This window comes from Monodelphis domestica, chromosome 2 (genome assembly GCF_027887165.1).
Source record: "Monodelphis domestica isolate mMonDom1 chromosome 2, mMonDom1.pri, whole genome shotgun sequence".
In the NCBI taxonomy this organism is placed as follows: domain Eukaryota; kingdom Metazoa; phylum Chordata; class Mammalia; order Didelphimorphia; family Didelphidae; genus Monodelphis; species Monodelphis domestica.
The window spans coordinates 381,431,581-381,454,877 of NC_077228.1; the positions used below are offsets into that span (position 1 = coordinate 381,431,581).

At 33.4% G+C, this 23,297-nt stretch overlaps 1 protein-coding gene and 1 non-coding gene across 3 annotated transcripts in view; both read right to left on the reverse strand.

Annotated features, from left to right (window-relative positions):
- HS3ST5 (heparan sulfate-glucosamine 3-sulfotransferase 5) overlaps positions 1-23,297 on the reverse strand; it is a 302,402-nt gene that overhangs the window by 256,125 nt on the left and 22,980 nt on the right. The gene's annotated exons all lie outside the window — the stretch shown is intronic.
- Positions 2,889-2,956, reverse strand: MIR12330 (microRNA mir-12330). The gene has a single exon (NR_162868.1). It is a non-coding gene; the product is annotated as a microRNA mir-12330 (primary transcript).

Here is a 23,297-nt window from a genome sequence, read left to right on the forward strand (position 1 = left end):
GTATGTTCACTAAAGATGGTTGATTCTGTCAACAAAATAACACCCAGGGCCCAAATAGAAAAGGGAATGTTTTTTGGATGATATCATTAAGCCTCATCACTGTGCATCATTTAAAACAGGTTAGTCAAACAGTTCTTATTGAAAAAAAATATGTGGATGGAAAACGCGTCCCTATTTTTACTTTTTGATCTCCAGCTGGATGAAAAACTCATTGTGTACATTGTGTGTGCATGTGTGCATTGTGTATTTATGTGTGTAATATCTATAACTGAACAGGAGCTGCAAGTAGATAATCTTAAACTCAAAACTGAACAGGAAGAAGGAATGGAAATTTCACAGTTCTTTTTTTAAATGAGCCTAAGCTTCTCCCTGGTTCAGAGAGAACAAGGGATAATATATGGACATCTTAGGTGTTCAGTGTAAACTGATCCTTGAACATCTTGAGAAAGATTTCCAGTGCACTGAAAATAGTCTCCCTGCTTATCTTTACCTCGGAGTCCCCATCATCCATTAAGACGTGGATTAAGGAACAGCTAGGTAGCACAGTGAATAGTCCTCCAGGCCTGGAGTTGGGAGGACCTGGGTTCAAATTTGACCTCAGATACTTATTAGATGTGTGACCCTGATCAAGTCACTTAAGCCCAATTGTCTATCCCTCATAGGTCTTCTGTCTTAGAATGATACTTAGTATCAATTTTAAGACAGAAGGGAAGGTTAAAAAAAAAAAAAAGACTTACCTCAAGTACCATCTTCTAGTGGAAGCCTTTAATATTCCTCCAAACTATTAGTGCCTTCCATGCCAATTTACATTGCATTTAACTACTTCATATATATTTGTATTTATTTGTTTTCCTTCTAGGCTCTACATATTCACATATGCACATGTCTTTCTTGTTAGAATAGAAATTAAGAGTAGGAGTTATTTTATTCTTTGTATCTTTTTTCTTGATGTATGAGTTTTTCCTTATCTTTCCCAGGTTTTCATATTATTTACAACTCTATCAACATATTCACATACCATATATCTTATTGTTCTCCTCTCCCTTTATCCACTGCTTTATATATTATTTTATGCCATTGGAATACAAATTCCTTGAGGGAAGGGGCTGTTTTGCTTGTGTTTGCAATGCCAGCACTTAGCACAGTGACTGGCACATGATAAGCACTCAATAGAATATTCATATCTACATGTATGTACACACAACCACACATGCACGTATCTTCTATGCACTAGTGTACGTCTGTATAAATACATGGATGCACACATGTATGCTTCTCACTGAGTAGAGTTTCTGGCATATTATTGATTGAGTGAGATCTCTGTGGAGGTTTCATGGAGGAACTGTTTCTAGATTGCAATATACATCCATGGAGAGAATCCCCATTCTCCTAAGGTAGCAGTTTATCTCCAGTACTAGAATAATAACCAAATTGCACCATGAAAATCACAGAATAAAATATAACCTTGCTTGGTAAGTCACTTATGATCCTAGATATTGCCAGTATGTATGCTGGCTGTACTGCAGTTGTAGCTAGCTTTTCCCTATTTGCTGTTCCCCTTTGCTCTACCAGGAACAATAAATGCCCCTCAGGACAGAAACATCCAGAGCTCAGGGCAGGTCCTTCCCAGCAAGTTAACCCACTTAGCTTTAGAACAATGGACAGCATTCCTTTGTAGGTGCTGTCTTTCCCTCCTGCTTGTGGGCTGTGAACGCTTCACTTCAGTATTTCTACCCTTAGCATTGTGTCAAGCACACAGTAGGAAGTGCTTATTAATTGATTTTGTAGAATGGGTTAAACCCAGACTTACTTTGATCCCTCTTCATGTCATGGAGCTGACTATGGATTCTTGAAAATGATGCTATCTCAGCAAAGACTCAAGTAAGTCTATTGATTGTGGGCCAGATTGGAGAAGTACAGGATGACTCATCACCATGAGTTTTCTAATAAGTGAAAGGTTTAAAAAAAATTTTTTTTCCAGCCATGATAACTCAAAACAATTGAAGTGACCCTGGACAATCATTTAACCTCTCTGGGTCTCAATTTCTTAATCTGTACAATAAAAAGGCTAGAGCAGATGATCTCAAAGTTGTCATCCAGATCTAAATTGTATGATCTTACAACTAGGTCTGTAACATTGTAGAGAATTTCCACACTAATAAAAATATCAATCTCAAATCCAACATCATATAGGACAAGCTTTATTATATTTATCTAAGCAAAATCAGGAAGAAGAGCTCCCTCACTATGTATTACATTTTTTTGTTACTATTGGCATTCTTTTGAAACTTTTTAGATGTTCAAAACAAGTCAGCAAATAATTATTAAGATTCAGTTATATGCCAGGAATTGCCAGGGATAAAAAAGAAAATTGAAAAAAAATTCTTGTTGTCCAGCAAGACAATAATCTAATACAATCCCAAAGGACTCATAATAAAAATGCCAGAGAAAGAGCTAATGGAGTCTGACTTCATGCCAAAACAAACTTTTAAAATTCCATTCTTATTTTTTAAGTATCCTTCCACAAAAGGATTTCTATGGGGAAAGATTTTTATGATTATACATGTAAAATCTATATCATATTGCTTACCCTCTTGGGGGGTAGGGAATGTGGGAGAAAATGTGAGATTCAAAAAAATTTTTAATGTTAAAAACTGTTTTTACATGTTCTCTGTTGTCAAGAAGCTCACAGTCTAATGGCAAACACAATATATAGATAATTATGAAAATGCAAACTATATGAATGATGGATAAGAGGAAAGGCACCACAATTAGGCTGATCCAGAAAGACTGCCATTTACTCTCTAAATGACCTTGGCAAAGCCTTGAAACATGTTTGGATTTCAGTTTCTTTCTTCCTCCCAGCCCTTAAGTGTTTGATCCTATGAAAAAGGATATATGATCTTGGGTCAAGTAGAGGAGGAATGGACTATATAACCCAAGGCCATATATCCTTTCTCATAAGACCATAGATCCAGAGTTGAGAAAATGTTAGAGGGAATGCTGCCATTAGGGTAATTCTTGCATTATACTCTTTGAACAGGCATAGGGGTATACTTGAAATAAACATAGATTCTCTCGACTTTTTCCAAATAGGTATGAACAGAAGCTTCCTTGCACACACATTTCTCCTCTTCCTTTCACTCCAGAATTAAAATCACAGAATTTTCTAGTAAATACAAAGTAGATTTATTTCCATGGTCAATATATAGAATAAGCATAAAACTCATGTAACTATGAGCACCTAGGTGGTCACAGTGGATAGAGTGACAGATCTGGAGAGAGGAAGAATCATTTTCCTGAATTCAAATATGGCTGTAAACACTCACTATCTATGAGACCTTGGCCAAGTCACTTAACCCTGTCTGCCTCTGTTTCTACATCTGTAAAATTAGCTAGATAAGGAAATGGCAGCCACTCCATTGTCTTTAACAAGAAAACCCCAAAGGAGATCATGAAGAGTTGGACATGATTGAAAAATGACTGAATAATATTTAGCTATTATTAAGAACAATGTGCTTAAAATAATTCAAGATTGTAATATGCTTGAAAATGTAGAAATTATTACTTTTCTATAGTATGAAAAATTCAAAACCCAAATTGAATGCTTGGCAACAACCTATCAAAATGTTATTCATTAATATAACAGATTAACTGGCCTACTTTAAAAGATCATACAACATATGTATTGGACTTCATGTTAAAAATCTTTAAATATCTTCCCCTTGTGAAATGCATTTCATATTTTTAAATAGTTCAAGGAGAGGTGATTCTGTTGGCAGGAGTATTCATTCCTTCCATTAAGGGAAATCCTATTTTTTTTTATGTTATAGTATATGTAACGGACAAAGTTCTGGGGATGAGCCTCTCTAAACTTGAACATCAGAGTCAGCCTTGTTTAGAACAATAGACTGTCCATGAGCAGTCAAGATTCTTGATTCCTAGCAGTGAAGAGGATGCCTCCAGAATGAACTCCTCACTTATATAGCCTTTTAGAATCCAAAGTCATGTCAATGCCATGATCAGGCTTCGGAGCAGGATTTTATGGAAGACATTAAAAATAATAACTTAAAGAAAAAACCATCCTCAAAAATAAATATGCAAAATTTGTCCTCAGGCCAAAGTTCCCTCAGATGTTGAAGAGAATAATTACTTTCCATGAAGCAGTTTCCATCATTGCTATTTTCCAATTTCTATTTGATAAATACTGGGTAGGAGATAAGAACCAGACTTATGACTTCATTGATATAAGAAAACTCCCAGGTAAGGAAACACTTTTATTAATTTATTGTAGCACCTTCCTTGCAACTTGTAGAGCTGCTCAGAATACTGAACAGTTAACTCGCTTGACTAGGTCATATAGTCAGTATGTATCAGACTCTAGACTTGAACGTAAATGTGCCTTCTCCCTCTACTTATTATTGTGATACCTCTTAGATACTTGAAAAAAAAAAAAGAAAAAGGAAACTTTGGGTGTTTATTTGTATATCTGATCATGCCTTTTCCCAAAGTCTCTGGGGATATGTTCATAGATTCACCCAAGTGTGAATAAGAATAAGCTTCAATTGCTGAAAATTTATTTAATATAAGTGAAAGATACAAACAGTTCAAAATTAAGACTACTTTAGGTTGTTACTTAGTTGTTCAGCCTGAGTCTCCATTACCTCATGGACCATACTTTCCATGGGGTTTTCTTGGCAAAAATACTGGGGTGGTTTGCTATTTCCTTCTATAGCGGATTAAGGCAAAATGACTTGTCCAGGGTCACACAGCTAATAAGTATCTGAGGCTAGATGAACTCAGGTCTTCCTGGCTCTAGGTCCCGAGCACTAGCCACTGAACCACCTAGTTGCCTTAGGTTAGGATGTTATAAATCTATGTTTTCAAAGTCAACAATAATTATTTTCAAGTTAGTAATAGTTAATAGTATAATTTGGAGATAAGAAGTGTTTATTTTTTCTACAAATTATTAATAATTGTTACAAAATAGTAACAATTTAGCATGATATGAAGACATCAAAGAACTCAAGTACTGCTAAATATATATATATATATATATTAAATAAAAGCATGTCATATGTATGCCTTCATCTTCTTTTTATCTAAAATTAGACTTTAAGTTCCTTGAGGGTAGGGATCATATTTTATGTTTTTTATATTAAAGTGTCCAATAAATATTTGTTCACTGTAAAGACTTACCTAATAGACAAATAATCAGGAAAAGCTGATATATGTAATTCTATTTTGAAAGGAACAGCATGGCATAGTGAATAGAGCACAAGCCTTAGTATTGGAATAACCTTATTTCAGCACCTGCCTCTGATACATACTTTTATTTGACCATGATCAAGTCAGTTAATCTCTTAAATACCCCAACAAAATCTCTAAAATGAAAGTAAATTGTTGAATTGCTAATTTTCCTTGATGGAGAGAATATTTACATCAGGACCTACCTAAACTGATGAAATCACAAGTCTGACCCAGAAGGAAAAAAATGGAGAAAGAAAAGAGCAAATGTCTATTCATTAATTTTATTTGGATCCCTATTATCTATTTATAAACTTTATATTTCAATATATATGGTATTTGAACTAAATATGTAGGTATATATGCATATGCATATATACCTACTTATTTAGTTTTATATATATTCCAAACACAGTATTTCTCCATCTAGGTAAAGATTGTTGGTCTAGGACATATGGGGATAGTGATTATAGTCACTACAGAAGTGGGTCATTTCTATAATGGTTATTGGGGAAAAGCGGATCCAGAAGAGGGGCACCAAAGCAATGAGCTTCTGGAAAGGATGGGTACATCACTGAGTGGAACATGAGGACCATGAAATCATGGACTGAAGGGAGACCTGGGGATAGTAAATCATTACAGGAAAAATGAACATATTCTGGACATTAGTTCTCATACTAGTTATATCTCTTTCTATTTTCCCATACAAGGACAGATTTCAAATACAATTACTTTTCAGAAAGATAGGCTTTGAAATTGGTATTGAGAAATATTCCTTATCATAAGGTCAAAATTAACTGAGACTTTAAGCTGGTGTCAGAGGCTGACTAGTAAAAGCTACTCATGACAAATGATTATTTTAAAACAAAGTTACAGTATAACAAATGTTTGTTGAATAAAAACAAACAGATTGAAACCAGAAGGTTTTAATGCCTACAAATGTAATACCTGTGAAATAAGACAACTTTTCACCTCCAAAAGGAAAATTCTCCTTATGCATTTGCTACAAGAAGCCCCTAAAGCTAAACTCTCTTTTTAGAAAAATTTTCACCTAAGTCTCTAGATGAAGTCTTTGGGAGTACCAATAAGCACTGGAAAAATAGTGGACAATATATTAGACCTATAATCATATTATCAAAATAATAATTCCTCATAACCTTTATGGTCATCAGTATTGTATAGTAGAAATTCAGATACAAGAGACATTTACATAGGAATTTGACCATTATACCATATACTATTATACTAATTACTTCATGAAAATAGCATCTTTTCAATCAAACTTATAAATACACAAACCCATAATTTACTGATTAACATTCTTTCAACTCATCATTTCTTTTTAAAAGTTTGTGGTATTTTAAAATGTGAGCATGAATGTGAAATATATTCTCCTGGCATCTACTATGCTACTTTTACCTTTCTAGTCAAGTATCTTTTCATATTGAGAGTTCCTTTTGTAACCTAGTAGATGCTAAAGGCAAAACATTATTTTGTTTATATTGTGCTCAGATCCCTAGGAACAATTTGGTTCTTTCTTAATATGCATGTAAGCTAATGAGGTGTGTCATGTAGGAACAGTGAAAAAAAAGTCTAATGAGATCTCAGACCAAAGATCTAAAGAGAGAAATGGAGAAGAAACTTATTAGGTAATGGAAACTGGTTTAAAATATCTGAAAATGAAAGGGAATATTAGTTTCAAGGAAGAGAAATAAATTAATTCCTTAAATAAAGGTAAATAAACAATGGGTGAAAAGAAGTTGGACATAGTTGTTTTTATTATTCTATAGATAAAAGTATTATGGTATGGAATAGAAGTAAATTATGTTTAGGACAAAAGTATATCAATATACATCACCTTAATTATTAAATTTCCTGACCTTGACATCAGATATCTTATGCAAACTTATTTTTATATGTTTCATTATTTCTTTTCATTCTGGATCTCAAGAGAACAAGATTAAATTCCTAGACTACTCTTTCAGATTCTTATCTCTCCAGTAACATTTCTTTTTCTAATGTATAAGGAAAATTAGTGAATTTTAATAATAAACTTCTATTATTTGTTCATGTTGAGGACATTAAATATTTAGATTTCAGATTAGAAAGGAACACCAGAGAAGTCAGCAACAATGATGAAGAAGAAATAAAAGAGTTTCTGGGAGAAATGCTTCAATGTAATTATTCTAAAACCTGAAGGTTAATGGTCTAGAAAGTCTAATTTTTAAAAAATCACACTATGAACACTTAAACATTCAAAATCATATTTTATGCTAATTTAGCTTATAAAAAGCATCATGAATAGGACAGTTTTTATCAATGTAAGAAAAATTAATTTTAGAATAATAATTGTATTTTGTGACTTTAGTGTTGTATTGATCAAATATGTATTATTTGAGTGTTAAGGAGATAGAATTTTTATATAATCACAGTAATACTTTTCTCTTTAATTTTTCAAGTATGAAAAACACATTTTATCTCAGAGTTATTAAAATTATAATATTATTCCTCACATTCTGTAGTGGGAGAAATATCCTCACCTGTACCCCTATGTAAATAAAAATAGTTTTTCTTTAAAAAGTAACAAAGCTGTCCCTGAGATTTGATTGGTCCAGAGGATTAAGACTAATGCTTCACTTTTCTTTAGGTGGCTTCCTAGTAGCCTAGAATTTATTGATTTAGTTTCCTGGTCACCTGAAGGTTCATGCATGAGAAATCAAGGCCCTTCAGAATTGGTAGATGTTCCACAAGTGGATTTAAGTCCCATACCCTCCCCTGGTTATCATATTTCTAAGTGGAGATGAAGTATGGTAAATAGATGTGACATATCCATCTAACCAAGCCAAATGCTGGAGCATCCTTTTATATGCTACAACTCAATAAATATTCTCTTATTAATTACTGGATGGCCTGTGAGTACCTCATTTCATTTCAGTATGGAAATTGAACTAACAAGGAGTAATAGATTGAGTCAAGCTTGCCTCTAAAACGTACTCTAGCTGGTATTCATTCCAAATGAGCACAGAATCACAGAATCTTTTTTTCTTTAACCCTTATTTTCCATTTAAGAATCAATATAAGGTATTGGTTCCAAAGCAGAAGAGTGGCAAGGGCTAGGCAATGGGGGTTAAGTGATTTGCCCAGGGTCACTCAGCTAGGCTGTATCTGAGGCTATATTTGAACCAAGGACCTCTCATCTCTCGATCTGGCTCTCAATCTACTGAGCCAGCCAGTTGCTTCCCAGAACCATAGAATTTTAAAGTTAGAAAGGATCCGAGGGCCAACTTGTGAAACTCACAAATGATAAAAGATCTTCTCTACCTGTGGTCACATTTTATATTCACTTACACACTGAGGTATTAGAAGATGGCCTTCTTTTTCCCCTCAATATCCATCACTTTTCTTTTTGTGATCACTTTAACATAATGATAGCAATGTCTTTCCAATATCCACATTATCCAGTCATTTGCTAAGTAAATATGTATGTATATATATTGTATTGCTAAGTATATATATTATACTGCTAAATATATATGTTTTTATTTAAGCATAGACTGGTTATAGTCTGGAACCCTTATTACCAATAGATCTTTTGACAAGGTCATTTTTGGCATTCCTATGAAAAGCATTTGCAAATGATCATAATACTTCACAATGTGCTGATTTAGGGAGCCAATTTAGTATTCAGATATTATAATAAAAATGTCAAAAGGCTAGTTCAAATATGTAAGTGCTCTAGCCTGATATATTATGCAACTTAAAGTTGCATGGAAAACATTTTGATTATAAAAATGATGGCCACTACTAATTCACTGGATGCCTTAATGCATTAAAAGGTCGATGGCCTGTATTTATTGCTGGGTTTTTCAACAGGTTATATATTTGGTATAGTGTTTTTCTGCCTAGGATAAACTAGGTATCTTTCCTTTAAAACACATAACACAGATTTTTCTTATCTGAACATTCTTTCTCCCCTGTTTTAATCTTTACATAAAATCATTCTGCAGAGATGTTCTTTTCTCCCTGTTCTTGTTTGAGCTGTTGCTAACAGCTTTTAATTTGGAAAGTCTATCTCAGAGTTTCCTGCGCCTCACTGGTTTCAGCTCGATTGTTTCCCTAGCCAACAGAGCATTTCATTTCTCCTGAAGGTCACTGCAGGCTGCCAAGGCTTAGAAAACACACCATCTTTTCATTCATGCTGCAATCTAATGTTGCAGTGCCATTAAGATAAATGGAAACAGACATGTGACTTTCTATCAACAATTGTTGATCTTATTTTAATACAAAATAAATTTGGCCATCGATGGATACCCATACTCAATAAATAACTTCTTCTTAAAGAGTAATTAAAACAGTTTCCCTAGTTCCTTGTACTTATGTGATTATTTGTATAAAATACATCACTATGTCATCTGCTTGTGGAAATGACTCTTCAAATCATCGCTCTACTAGTTGCAATGAGCCAACGATGTAGTAAGCTGAAGACTCATAAAAAGCACACTACACTGGCCATCTGTTGGAGGAGGGATGGCATTAACTATTTGGTGAGGCTGGAACTCATCCAGCATTGTTGATTTTGCCACATATTAGATGACCATTGAAATTAAATTGATGATTTTTTTTCTTTTTTGGGGGATGGGAAGATCTCAGGAGAAAGTTGGGAAAGAGATAAGAAACAGAGTGATATCTTCCAAGGTATTCATTTTAAAATGGTAAATGAAGGAGCCAAACAAATGGGAAAAAAATCAAATGTTCTCAAAGTAGTAATAATTCACAGCACACGTGCTAGGTAATAACATTATTAGCTGAACTGAAAATTCTAAATAATACTGCTGCTGTGTGTTGTAGGTGGGTTAAATAGTGTTAGGAAAAGGTCAACTTGTGCTAGATTAACTTGTTCACAGTCACTGCTGTGTCATGACAACTCAATGTATTTGTGAGCTTTGATTACATAAGAAAACAAATCACCTCCTCACCTCTTGCCTCTCCTATTCTCTATATTATTAACTTCTTTAAAATGCTAGCCAATGAACAACACAAGTGAAAACTCAAAAGGATATTGCTGTATTACATGGAGAGGGAGAATACAAAGGAATCATTAGTCAATTTAATAGAATAATGCTAATGAAATAAAAACAGTAACTTTTTGAAACATTTTTTTCTTTTTAAGGTTCATATTCAACCTTATTTTAGAGTAAAACAAATGAGGAATTTTTTAGAGATAAAACAGAATTTGTCACGTTAAAATTTTAACTTTGTGCTCATGTTTACAAACAGCTATATGTTTACACATTAAACTTCACATATTTTAGCCTATAATTCAAAATGAACAATCCTTACTGCATCTGGATTCATGTTAAATGTATAGTTTCAGTCCAAAATACATTTTACCATAGAGTTTAGAGCCAAGTATTAAAATCTAAATGAATGATAATATATTCATATATATGAATGTTTACATTCATATATATAAATGCTAATATATGTATGTATGTATGTGTCTGTGTATGTATTCAGCCTAAACATAAAAGACCAATTCTTCTTTCAACTTTTGTGGTGATATTTTCCCTTATTTATAGATAGGGGAGTTTGACATTTTGAATTATATTACATTTGAAATACACTGCATTCAATATGACAAGGAACTCATATTTATTAATCTTCCCACAGAGATTCTGAAATTTCAAAGTTTGAGAAATATATCTGATACAAAAAGCTACATACAAAGGAGAAAAAGCTGACTCAGTTACAAATTATATAGATTCTTTATTGTGGATCCCAATGAAAATATCCAGATTGTCAGGGGTTGTTCAAGTACCTAAACATATATGTTTAGGACACCATGCTTTTTCAAAGGAAACCATTTGATCCAAGTAAATGAGTGAATGCTTCTTTACATGCAAATGAGTTAAAACTTTAAACTCTTAATTTACATATGTATAAATATACATACATATTTGTGTGTGTGTGTGTGTGTATGTATGTATTACTAGAATGCTACAAATTGCCACAGAACCTTTGCCACCAGACTTCCCTACATTGCTCTGCCAGGGCACATTAATTTTGATCTTTTCATAGCTCTACTACTTATGGCTATCCGTTCTGAGCCAAAAATGAGATGTATGCTATCCTTTCTTAAATTTGGGCATACTTTGTAATATCAAGAGACACTAATTAAGAAAGAAGGCTGAGCATACATTGGTCAAAAAACATTGTTGTTTTCATGAGATTTGGCAATTGTTTAATCTCAATCATGCATCCTCATCTTGTAGAGACTTTCAAATCTCTGTGGATGATCCTTTTGCTTTCTAGTACTCTCATGCGAGACCTTTATCAATTATTTTCCTCTGTTTCTCTATGTCTCCTGCCCTTATAATCATATGAGATCCAATAATAATAAACTTTTGTGTGTGACTAAAACTAACTGTTTTGTTATGATTATGAAAGTTGAAAACAACTAGCCAATTCTTTAATTGTATATAGGTCACTCATTTGATCCTCCCCAGAGATATCATGCACCATTGTTTTCTGTTTAATTGCTCATCCTTTGCTGTTAGATAAAGATCTCTCTCTTCTAGCTATAACTAACCTTATTACTATTCTAGGTTAAGAAAAGTTAATCTATTACCTCTCACATATAGCTTTCTATGTTTGACATATTTAAACTAATCTCTGAAACATTTTTTGAAAAGTCATTTAGCACCACAGATTTTCAGATTGAAGAGATCTCAAAGGGCTTCTAGTCAAACAGTTCCTAAGCAAGAATATTTATTCTTTAGGTTACTTTCTGATGGCCATCCACCTACCAGTTGAAGACTTTCAGTGAACAGAAATTGAATACTATTTTTAAAATAGCACCAATTTTTAGGGATTTTTCCTTTACATTATTAAGTGGACATTTTCCATTTTTACTTCAAAGCAGTGCTCTTAATTTTGCCTCCCAAACCAAATAAACTGAGTCTTAATCTTTCTTCAATGTTAAGGTCCTTTAAATTCCTGAAGAAAGTAAATATGTATTTTCTCCTTTTCCAATAAAGTATCACCAGTTTTCTTAACTAATTCTTATATATTCTCTTCTCAAGGTTCTTTGCTATTCTGGTTGTTCTCCTCTTTAGGCTTTCCATTTTCTTAATATCTTTCCTAAAATGAAGTGATCAAGACTGAAAACAATGCTCTAGAAGTAGTCTGATTATGGAAAAGTTGAACACAATTGTTACCTCCTCACTCTGGAGCACCATGCCTCTCAACATAGCAAAGCATTTGCTTTCCTGGTTGACATACTGCACTGTTGATATACACTGAGCCTATTGTTCACAAAAGACTTGGATCCTTTTCAGATGAACTGCTGTCTGGTCATGTTTTCCCCATTTTGTACTTGGCATAAAAATCAAAGTTGACTTTACAAGTGTAAGGTTTTACATTTATCCCTATTAAATTTCATCTAATTTGATTTGGACCAGTGTTCTAGTCTGTCAAGCTATTTTCTAATTGTGACTGTCACCCAGCATATTAGCTCTCTCCTGGTTTTGTTTATTTTGAAAATTGGATAAGTGAACCATTTGTTCTGTAAATCATTGATAAAATTGTTAAAAGTACAACATTAAGCCCAGACCCCCAGAACCCACCCATGGAAACCTCCATTCATCCCAACATCGAACTAGTTATTATTTTGCCTAATTGTGCTGTCATTTAACTCATATCTCTTCATCTTTTTTATGAGAAAAATAAAATTTTACTGACTCATACTTAAATTTAGGTAATCTGTATTTCCTTATCAATTTCTGACTTCTTGGCTAGCCTCCATTCTATTATCTCTAACCTGAACTGGATAGGTCCTACAGATATCTTAAACTCATTATGTCCAAAACTGAATTCACTATTATCTTTTCTCTGAAACCTTCCTCTCTTCCTAAATTCCTTATTACTGTTAAAGTTACTACCCACCAACCTCCTACTCTTCTAGGTTTGAAGACTTGGTGTCAACTTCTGACTCTTGCTCACCCTGCTCCCTGATATCCAATATATTGTCAAGGTCTAAACAATTTACCTTTTCCATATCTCTTGAATATTCCTCCTCCTTTCCTCTGACACTGCTGCGACCCTGATGTACCTGTGTCACAGTCACTATCTCACACCAGCAGGCTATTGTAATAACCTGATAATTAATCTCTGTGTCACAAGTCTTTTCAACTCCAGTCCATCCTCCACTTAGCAGTTAGGCATCTTGCTAAAACATAGGTCTAATTGTTATTCTGAATTCAACAAACATCATATCATCTCTAGGACTGAATATAAAATTCTCTGTTGCACTTTTAAAGCCCTTAGTAACTTGCCACCTTACCTTTCTAGTCTTCTCACACTTAGCACTGCTCCCTCAACCCCAACTCAGATGAAAACTCTGGGATCCAGTGACACTAGCCTCCTGGATATTCCTTGAATAAGATATTCCCAACTCCCAACATCAGGGTTGTTTTTTTTTTTCACTGACTGTCCTTCAAGCCTGGAATTCTTTCTTCCTCCATGTCTGGGTTTCTTTCAACTTCTTGAAATTTCATCTACTACAGAGAGATCTTCCTAATCGCTCTCTTCTTTAAAAAAGCCCTTACCTTTTATCTTAGAACTGATACTAAGCATTGATTCCAAGACAGAACAGTGGTAAGGGCTAGACAATTAGGGTTAAGTGACTTGCCCAGATTCATGGAGCTAGTAGGTATCTTGGGTCAGATTTGAACCTAGTATCTCCTGTTTCCAGGCGTGGCTATCTGTCCAGTGGGCTACCTGTTTCATGATCTCTCTTAATTCTAATACCTAATCTCTTTTGACCATTTTTGATTTATCATATGGATATGTGTATAGTTTGTTTGTATATAGTTGTTTGTATGTCATCTTTTCCAACAGACTGTGAACTACTTGAGAACAGGGACTCTCTTTTGACTTTCTTTTTATTTCTAGCACTTAGCACTGCACTTGCAATAATTGACTGATTCTTATAGATCCTTAATTAGCTATTAATTATATACAATAATAATATATCACAAACACATATATAAATATATAAATGAAACCAGGCAAGTTTGGCATGGTTGGTTCCTGATAAGTTCATTTTAATTCTCTAACATCACCATTTTCAGAGGTCAAGGATAGAAATGAAATTGATGTCAAGTTAAATGGTCTATAATTTGCAGAATCTTTTTTCTTTCCTCTTTTGAAAAATAAGACACCTGCCCTTCTCCAATGGATATATTTCCAATTCTCCATGATAATTAAAAATCATTAACAGTGGCTTAGCAATCACATCCCCCAATTCCTTTACGTCCAGAGTATGCTATTAATGACATTAGCAAATTAGTAAATGAAATTACTGGAATATATTAGATCTGATATTGGAGAAGTTTCAAGTTATCTCAACTCTGAAATGTTCTCTTTCCTCATGGCTGTCTCTCAATTGCCCTGGCTTCCTTCAAGTCTCAGCTAAAGTCCCACATTATTCAAGAAGAATTTCCCCATCACCCCTATTTCTTGTACTTTTCCTCTGAGACTACTTCTAATTTATTCCATATATCTCTGATTGGTACAAAGTAGTTTGCATGTTTTCAACCCATTATATTGTGGAATTCTTGGGAGCAAAAGTTATTTTTTACCCTTTCTGTATTCCATGTGCTTATCACAAGGTCTGACATGCAGTAGGTGTTTAACACATACTAATTGCTTGATCTAGAGACAAAAGTTTGTGCACCACCATCATTTGGGAGACCCATGGCTTTCTTTAAAATTTATTTTTGCATTGATGCTACCATCTATATGCTAACTTCTCTAAGAATTTAAAAAATCAATCTTTAATTTAAATGACTATGAAGTAAAACTATTAAGTAGTGAGGTTGATTTCTTTAAAAATAAAGTTCCAGAATCAAAACATGAAAATTAATGTTATTCCTTTCAATGTACTCATCTTATTCCAAATTATGTTGTCATGAGTTTCATTTTCAGAAATATTCTTTTGGAATTGCTTTCAAAGACATTTCACTATATCAATGAACCCTTGAACTGATATCTCTCTGTTTGGGGCCACTTAATCGCCCTCTACAGGTTGAACCCTGTCCCATCACAGGCCCAGGATCAACTTGGCTTCTAGGCAGGCACAATATATGGATCTCTTAAGACATATAGTTCTGATGATTTAGTTTCAAGTAATATTTGATATTAGTATCGTTATTTACTTTTGCTACAATTTGACATCGGTTGTAGCAATTATTTTGTTCCCTTGAGATCATGCCATATAATACTGGTCCCTAACAACTGAAGTTTTGTGTTTCTTCTAGGGCATGCCCTGATATGCAAATTCATATTCAAGTTTTTCTAGAGCCTATGCCTTGCCTTTCTTTTCCCATTTCCCCTCCTCTATCAACTAGAGAATTGCTCTATTTATTGGGAATAACTTCACTATCAGATTGTCCTAGTATAGACTATCTGCAATGTCTCTAGCAAATTACTCTAGTTCTGTTCTCACACATATTCCTGCTACTCACCACTTAACTTTTGGGATATTGACCACATACCTACTGGTTCTCTCTTTCTTTCCAGTTCCCATGGTTCCATAATATATCACTTCTATTTTGGAATGCATTGTGGCATTGGCTCTGCCTCTATACTGTATTTAATGGGATCCCCAAATCAGTTTCCCATTGACAATGGAACTTTTATTATAACAAATCTTCATTGTTCAAATATGGAATAAACTTTCAGAAAGAGCCAAGTCTCTCAGACACAATTTGAATGAATGTGGCATGAGATCATTACTTGTCAAAAACAATTATAAGAATTATTTTTCTTCTGTTACTCAAACTGGCTGTGAAAGTTATTCCAGAAGGGAGTCTTAATAACCATTCTGATCAATAAGCATAACCACAAAATATGGTGTTTTTTTACAATGATTTGAAGTACAAAATATATTTAGATACTTAAATTGTATATGTCTTTAAAAAAGTGTCATGACTTCATTATTCAATCACTTAGTATGAAATTTGGTTCAATCTCTATTAAATTAATAAAATACTAAATGGAGACATATGAACTGATATAGAATGAAGAAAGCAGAACCCGAAGAACAATTTATGTAAAAATATCAATATTACAAATACAAAGAATTTAGAGAACTTTTATATATCAATAAAGAATTAAATGAATAGAAATACAAGAAAAATTTACACAAAAGCAACAATACTAAGAGAAATAATTTTGAAAGCTCTAAGAATTATAATCAACAAAATGACCAATGATTCCAAAGGACGTATGATAAAATATACTGTTCATGACAGACCATAGACCTGTTACAGGTTTAGGCTGCACAATGGAGACATATATGTGCTTTTGTATTTAACCATTGTACTATTTGTTTTCCTTCATTTTCATCTGCAGTGTAAGAAATTTCTTTTTCTCAATGGGTTGGAGGATTGGGAGAGAGAGAAAATAGTTTTCTTTATTTTTTAATACAGAGTTGAAGATTTAAAAGTCACATATCATTTCAGATGAGGTCACTGTATAGTTAGTTTTGCTTAATAGTCTCACTTTGTTATAAAAGATCTCTAGAAAAGTAAAGTAATTTTTAAATATCTGTAATGTGAAAACAAAATGTATCATATAACAAAGTAATTAGTGCCACTATTATACAAAATTGAGAATATATTAATTCCAAATTATTAAAATTATATTTTGACAAATCTTTTCCCAAATGAATAAATACAAAATATATTATATTATCATTTAATGGATTATCAATGTCCATTCTGAGGGTAGGGATTAAGCTATTTTTTTGTTTTTGTTTCATAGTGCCCTAGTATAGAATTTTAAACATGATAGTGTCTTTGTGACATTTTTAATAATTTCATGAATTATTTGGTCAAAACAGTTCTTCATCCTCTGGCCAACCTTTGACTGATGAATCTTTCTGTACTTGGTTGACTCTCTGGACCTATTATTTATTTACCATTTTACCTGTATTTCAAGTTTTTAGTTTAATATTCTAGTTTAGTAGGACTTTCCAGAAATTAAGTTTTGCTCACGTAGCTTTTGAAAATCATTTTCATATCATAATCAAGAATTAGAGAAGAATTTTTATAAAAACAGTACAGAAAAGATAGGTTAACTTATAATTGGCATAATCTGTTTGACATGTCAATAAAGTATGTGAAATTTCAGAAATATTTTTATAAAATATGATAAAAATAAAATATTTTTTCATTTGACAAATTTTTTTATACCTGTGGTTCAGAACTCTGTATAATTCTGTCTGAAATTGCATGGAATAGATTCATTCCTAGAGGCTTATCTATGAGTAACTATGAGTAATTATGGCTCATGATCCTATTTGGGTTGTCTCATAGGAATATCATATTGCAACTAATTTCTGGGTATCTACTGATGGAAGAAAGAAAGAGGAAGAAAGAAAGGAAGGAAGGAAGAAAGAAAGGAAGGAAGGAAGAAAGAAAGAAAGAAAGAAAGAAAGAAAGAAAGAAGAAAGAAAGAAAGAAAGAAAGAAAGAAAGAAAGAAAGAAAGAAAGAAAGAAAGAAAGAAAGAAAGAAAGAAAGAAAGAAAGAAAGAAAGAAAGAAAGAAAGAAAGAAAGAAAGAAAGAAAGGAAAATGAGAAGTAAAAAAAGAATCAGCTCTAATGCAAGGATTTAGGAAAGCATAGTAATGAGGATAGGTTAGGATTATTTCATTAAATAGAAAATGCAAAAGAGTTAAACTTGCTCATAAAAAGTCAATATAAATCTTGGCCTTTACTGGGTCTTTATTATCCAGGGACCTATATAGTCCATATAACTCACAGACTCAGCAAAGGGATAGATTAAGGTTGCTCCTCTTGGAAAATTTGGCTCCCCTTCTCCAGTGGTTACATGACTACATGGACCTCTCTCCAGGGAATCCATTTCATGCTGATTTTAAGCTTTATAGATCTTCCTTTTGTCAGTGACTCTCTGCCTGGTCTGTGGGATCTGGGCCTTTGGTCTTTTGCTTTCTCCCTGAGAGTGGTGGCACACTCTTATGGTTATTCTGCTTCTCATGGAAAGGTCTTTGTTTTTCTGCCTTTATAAATATCTCTTCTTTCTCAGGTAAAGGTAACATATATATTCCCCATGGCCTATCTTCTCTCTCAGTGAGCACTCTCCTTATAAAGGCTCAGTTCTAGGCCCAACTCAAGTAGTAAACTCATTCAACAATGAGAGATAATTTTATCAAACAACAAAAGGAAGCAAGTATTCATAGCAAGGCAAATTCATACAAATTGTGATGAGTTGATTTTGTACAGGAAATTTTACACCTTGTTCTGGTGAGGTAGACCAGAGAAGGCTTTCCCAAACCCTCTGGGCATGTATTTAGGCATGCATTCAAAGGAAACCTTCTTGTAGAACACTTTATTGTCTAAATATGTGCATGTATGCATGTATGCACACACACATGCATACCCCTACAACAGTAGTTCAGAAGCCTCCCTTAAAAAGAAAATTGGGGGAGCTACTAACCAAGTAATGTACTTCCCATTTGACTTTCTCTATCCAAATAATATATACATAAATATAAGTAGAGTGTTACTGTCCTTTGAAACTAATGTTAACATCTGTAAGACATTTGCAAGAAATGAAAAACATTTGCAAATGTTTTCTAAGACAAATTCTCTCTATCATAAGCATACTCAGAAAACAGAAGTCTCTATCTTCATCTAAATTTATCTAAATTATCTAAATTTCTGAATGAATTATCTAAATTTATCTAAATATCTAAATTTCCAAATGAATAAAATATAGTGAAAAGAAGGAAGTCAGGAGCATTAATCTGGATCATCACCATGTGACTTTGGTTGAGTTATATCTGACTCAGGGGAATATTACCAACAATCAACTGAGACAATGTCTTAGAAAGTATTTTGTAAGCTAAAATGCATCACATACATTTTTTCATTTCTGCTGCTGTGGAGAAAGGCTGAGTAGTGCAATAGAAAGAGTATTAAATTTAGAGGCAGAAGACACGGGTTTAAATCGCTGCTCTGCCACTTAACACTTGTGTGACCTTGAGCAAGTCATGTAAACACTCCGAGTCTCAGTTCCTTCATCTGTGAAATGAGAGTGTTCACTTTCTAGACTCCTCTTTGCCTCTCCTTGTTCAGATGAAAGACCAGAGGGCAGCAGAGCAGACCTGTGTTGTGTTTAGCAGCCCCAAGTGCATTTGCCTTCTAAAGGGAGCTTATGAACCACTGTGAATGCTTTATGTGTTTTTAGTATCTATTCATAGTTCCCTGTGAGTCCCTTGGGTCTTCTGTATTTTCTGTGAAGTGAAATAGAGTCTGTCTTTTCCTGAGAGAGAGAGAGAGAGAGAGAGAGAGAGAGAGAGAGAGAGAGAGAGAGAGAGAGACAGACAGACAGAGAGACAGACAGAGAGAGACAGACAGAAAGACAGAGAGACAGAGAGAGAGAGAGAGACAGAGACAGAGACAGAGAGACAGAGAGACAGAGAGAGAGAGAGAGAAGAATTGATTAGATGATTTTTGGCTCTGTTGGCTCTAACTCCTATAATCCTATAATATTATTAGTGAGAGTTGGATAGTTTTGTAGGAGCATTCATTCTTTTGCGTACTATTCTTTCCTAGGTACAAAATACCCTAGTGGTCAGAAAAATTGTTGAGAATATACCCAGATATGACTAATAATGCATCTAATGATCTACCTTGTTCTATAAGGTATTCTGACCCTCCTTACTCTTACAAACAGATAAAATATCCTAAATAATAGTATGGTGATGATATTATTGATAATTGTACATATATTATTATAGTTCTATCACAGACACACATTTGACTAGAAGACAAAGGATAACAATTTTTTTTTACCAAGGTTGTACATATTAATTTAAAAGTAGAATTTTTATGACAACCAAGGACCCCTAATATATTTAGGCCCAGGTTATGAGGTCTCTCACAATAAAGGGAAAAAAAGATAAAATAATAGCAACTTATTACACTTATATATTTTATATTACATATTTATATGCATTATATTGGAAATATATAATATAAAATTCATATTATTTATATAATTTATATTAAATATATTTATTTATACATTGAAGACAAATTTTCACTAATAGTATATAAGATGCTAAAATTCACTAAAAATGTATATTCCTGCATATATTTATTTCATGATTGGTATAATATATACTTCTACTGAAACCATATTGAACTACATCAAGATAATAATAAAAATAATGCTTTCAGAGAAAAAGTAAATAGCAATGAGAACTTATTGGTCTGCATTGATAAAGGGAGTTTCCATAACAGGACTTTCTTAGGCCAATGAAATCACAGCTCTAGCACAATGACAACAAAGAGAATACACACACATACATATATATGCATATATGTGACTAGTATTTATATATAATAAATCTTATCATACAAAATAAGTATGTTAGAAATTGCTAGACATGTAGATAACATTTATATGAATATATCCTTGCTACATTTGCTTGCTAAACATTTAAATAAAGAATAAATGACAAATTTTAAAAGTATGATGGTGGTGACATGTTATAAACTAGAGATTTTAAACCATTATTCAATCATAGAGTAATTAGTTTGACTTTAATAATCAATATATGATAACTATTTTATAGTTCAGAATGAACCCATGTCAATATAGCCACTCAGATAAAAGTATTAATTTTCTAACTAATTTTTATTCTTCAAAATCAGTCAAATGTGCGTATTGTCCTGAAGAACACATCTTCTTGCATTTACTATGACAGACTCATAGATTTAGATTGGAAGGGACTTTTGAGGCCATCTTGGCCATGACTGGTTTTGAAGATGAGGAAACTGAAAGTTAAGGCTCAAGGTTAAGTAACTTATTTAAAGACACAAAGCAGGACAGAGGCAGCAATTGGACTCAGGTTCTCTAACTCAAAAGTTGGGTCTCATTCAAAAGTTGGACTTTTCCACTGTTCTACCCTGTTTCTTTACATTCACATCATTCATTACTTCACCAAATACTTCTTGTTTATCTGCTATGTGTAAAGCATGATAACAACCCAAAAGGAACATGGTAAATTGGAAGAATATATGCTCTTAAGGGCTTTTAGTGTAAGGAATAATAATTGAGTAATTTAAGAAAAGTTAGTTTATTAATAATAGGAAAGATAAAAATGTATATAAATAATCATAATACATGATATCAAGTAAGTTCATAAGAAATATACAACCCAAATTTGCTTCATTCTGGGTCTCAAGTACACCCTGAAGGTGATGCGATATGCTTCAGATAATTGTCATATCAGAAAACAGCAGAGGTGATTGCTTAATGACCTAATCATTATAGTCTATTCTTATCAGAAAATTGACCTCCAACCAATGTTATAAGACACAGAATCCCTGAGGAAGGGATACATAAAAACAACACCTTCTCCCCAATGCTGCTCTACTTATTCTCAGATAGCATCTCATTCACTCAGTATGAGGTAGAAAAACAGAAAGGTACCATTGACAGAGAATCTTTTCTGGAGCCCTACACTATGCCCCTTTTCCCTAAGTCTCAGTGACTCAGCTGGAGTGGATTCTCACTCTTCCAAACCATCTAAAAAAGAACATTTTCAAGCAAAATGAAATTTCCAACAACTGCTCCTTGTCCTTTAATATCTTCAGTAATATGACTGCTACATGTTGCAACAACTGTCCTAATGGAAACACATTCTTCACCTTTCCTAATATCAATGCTTATTTTGCCACTTATTACCCCTGGCCATGATGTTGCTTGCTTTTTTTTTCTTTTCTGATAATAGTGAGAAAGAGATCAGGAAAAACTGCAGGAAGGAACTGACCTTTAAGAATTTTAAGTTTCAACAGGCAGAATAGCAAGGGTAGGGCATTCCATGCATGGATGTAATCAGTGGGATGATCAGAGGTGAGAAAATGCAGGGTGTGTGAGAGAATTGTGAGTAGTTCCATTTACTTGGGTCAGTGAAGAGAAGGTTGGAAGAAGTTGAAGTGCCATTGTGGAAGGTGTTTTTACCCAAGTTAAGTACCTGGACTTGGTTCAATAAACAGTAGAATGTCATTAATTTTCATTTTTGACAGAGGAGTTCCTGTTTTTGAGAAAGATCTCAAGCTCTTATTGAAAAAAAGATGAATCAGAGCACAGTGTGCATGATAGATTGGATGAGCAAGGGAATGGAGCCATGGATACCAGTTAGAGCATTATGGTACCACACCCAAAGAGAGCTAATAATGATCTAAGTCAAGGTGGCTGCAGTAAGAATAGAAAGAAATTAAAGTAGCTGGATGACTCAGTGGATTGAAAGCCAGGCCCAGAGATTGGAGGTCTTGGGTTCAAATCTGGCCCCAGACACTTCCTAGTCATGTAATCCTGAACAAGTCACTTAACCCCCATTGCCTAGCCCTTACTGCTCTTCTGCTTTAGAAGGAAATACACAGTATTGATTCTAAGATGAAAGGTAAGGGTTTAAAAAAAAGAGCAGAAAGAAATAAACTCCTTCTTCCTTTCCTACCATATGCAGTCACAACTATTCTTTTCTTCTTCATTTAACATGTTCCTTACCCAACATGCTTATCTGAAAGTCCTATAGGCATCTCAGAGTCAGCATGTCCAAAACTCAGGATATTTCTCCTTAAAATTCATTGCTCCCTCTAACTTCTCCATTTCTGCTAAAACCACCTAGTTTCCTAACCTTGGAGCTTGGAGCCATCCTTTCAAATTCCAATTACTCCTCCTCTAACACCAGTCCCCTATATTATTATATATTTAATTAATTATATTAAATTATTTCTATTATAGTAATATTAAATATTTATTTTATTATAGAGATATTAAAGTATAATATGAAATTATATGTTATATGTAATTAATTACATTTAATATTAATATAATATAGGGGACTGGAATATAAATCTCTTAAGGTAGGATGCATATTTGCTCATACAGTGGCATCCCTGGATCTTAACACAATGTTTAACAGATAGTAGGTGCTTAATAAATACTTTTTC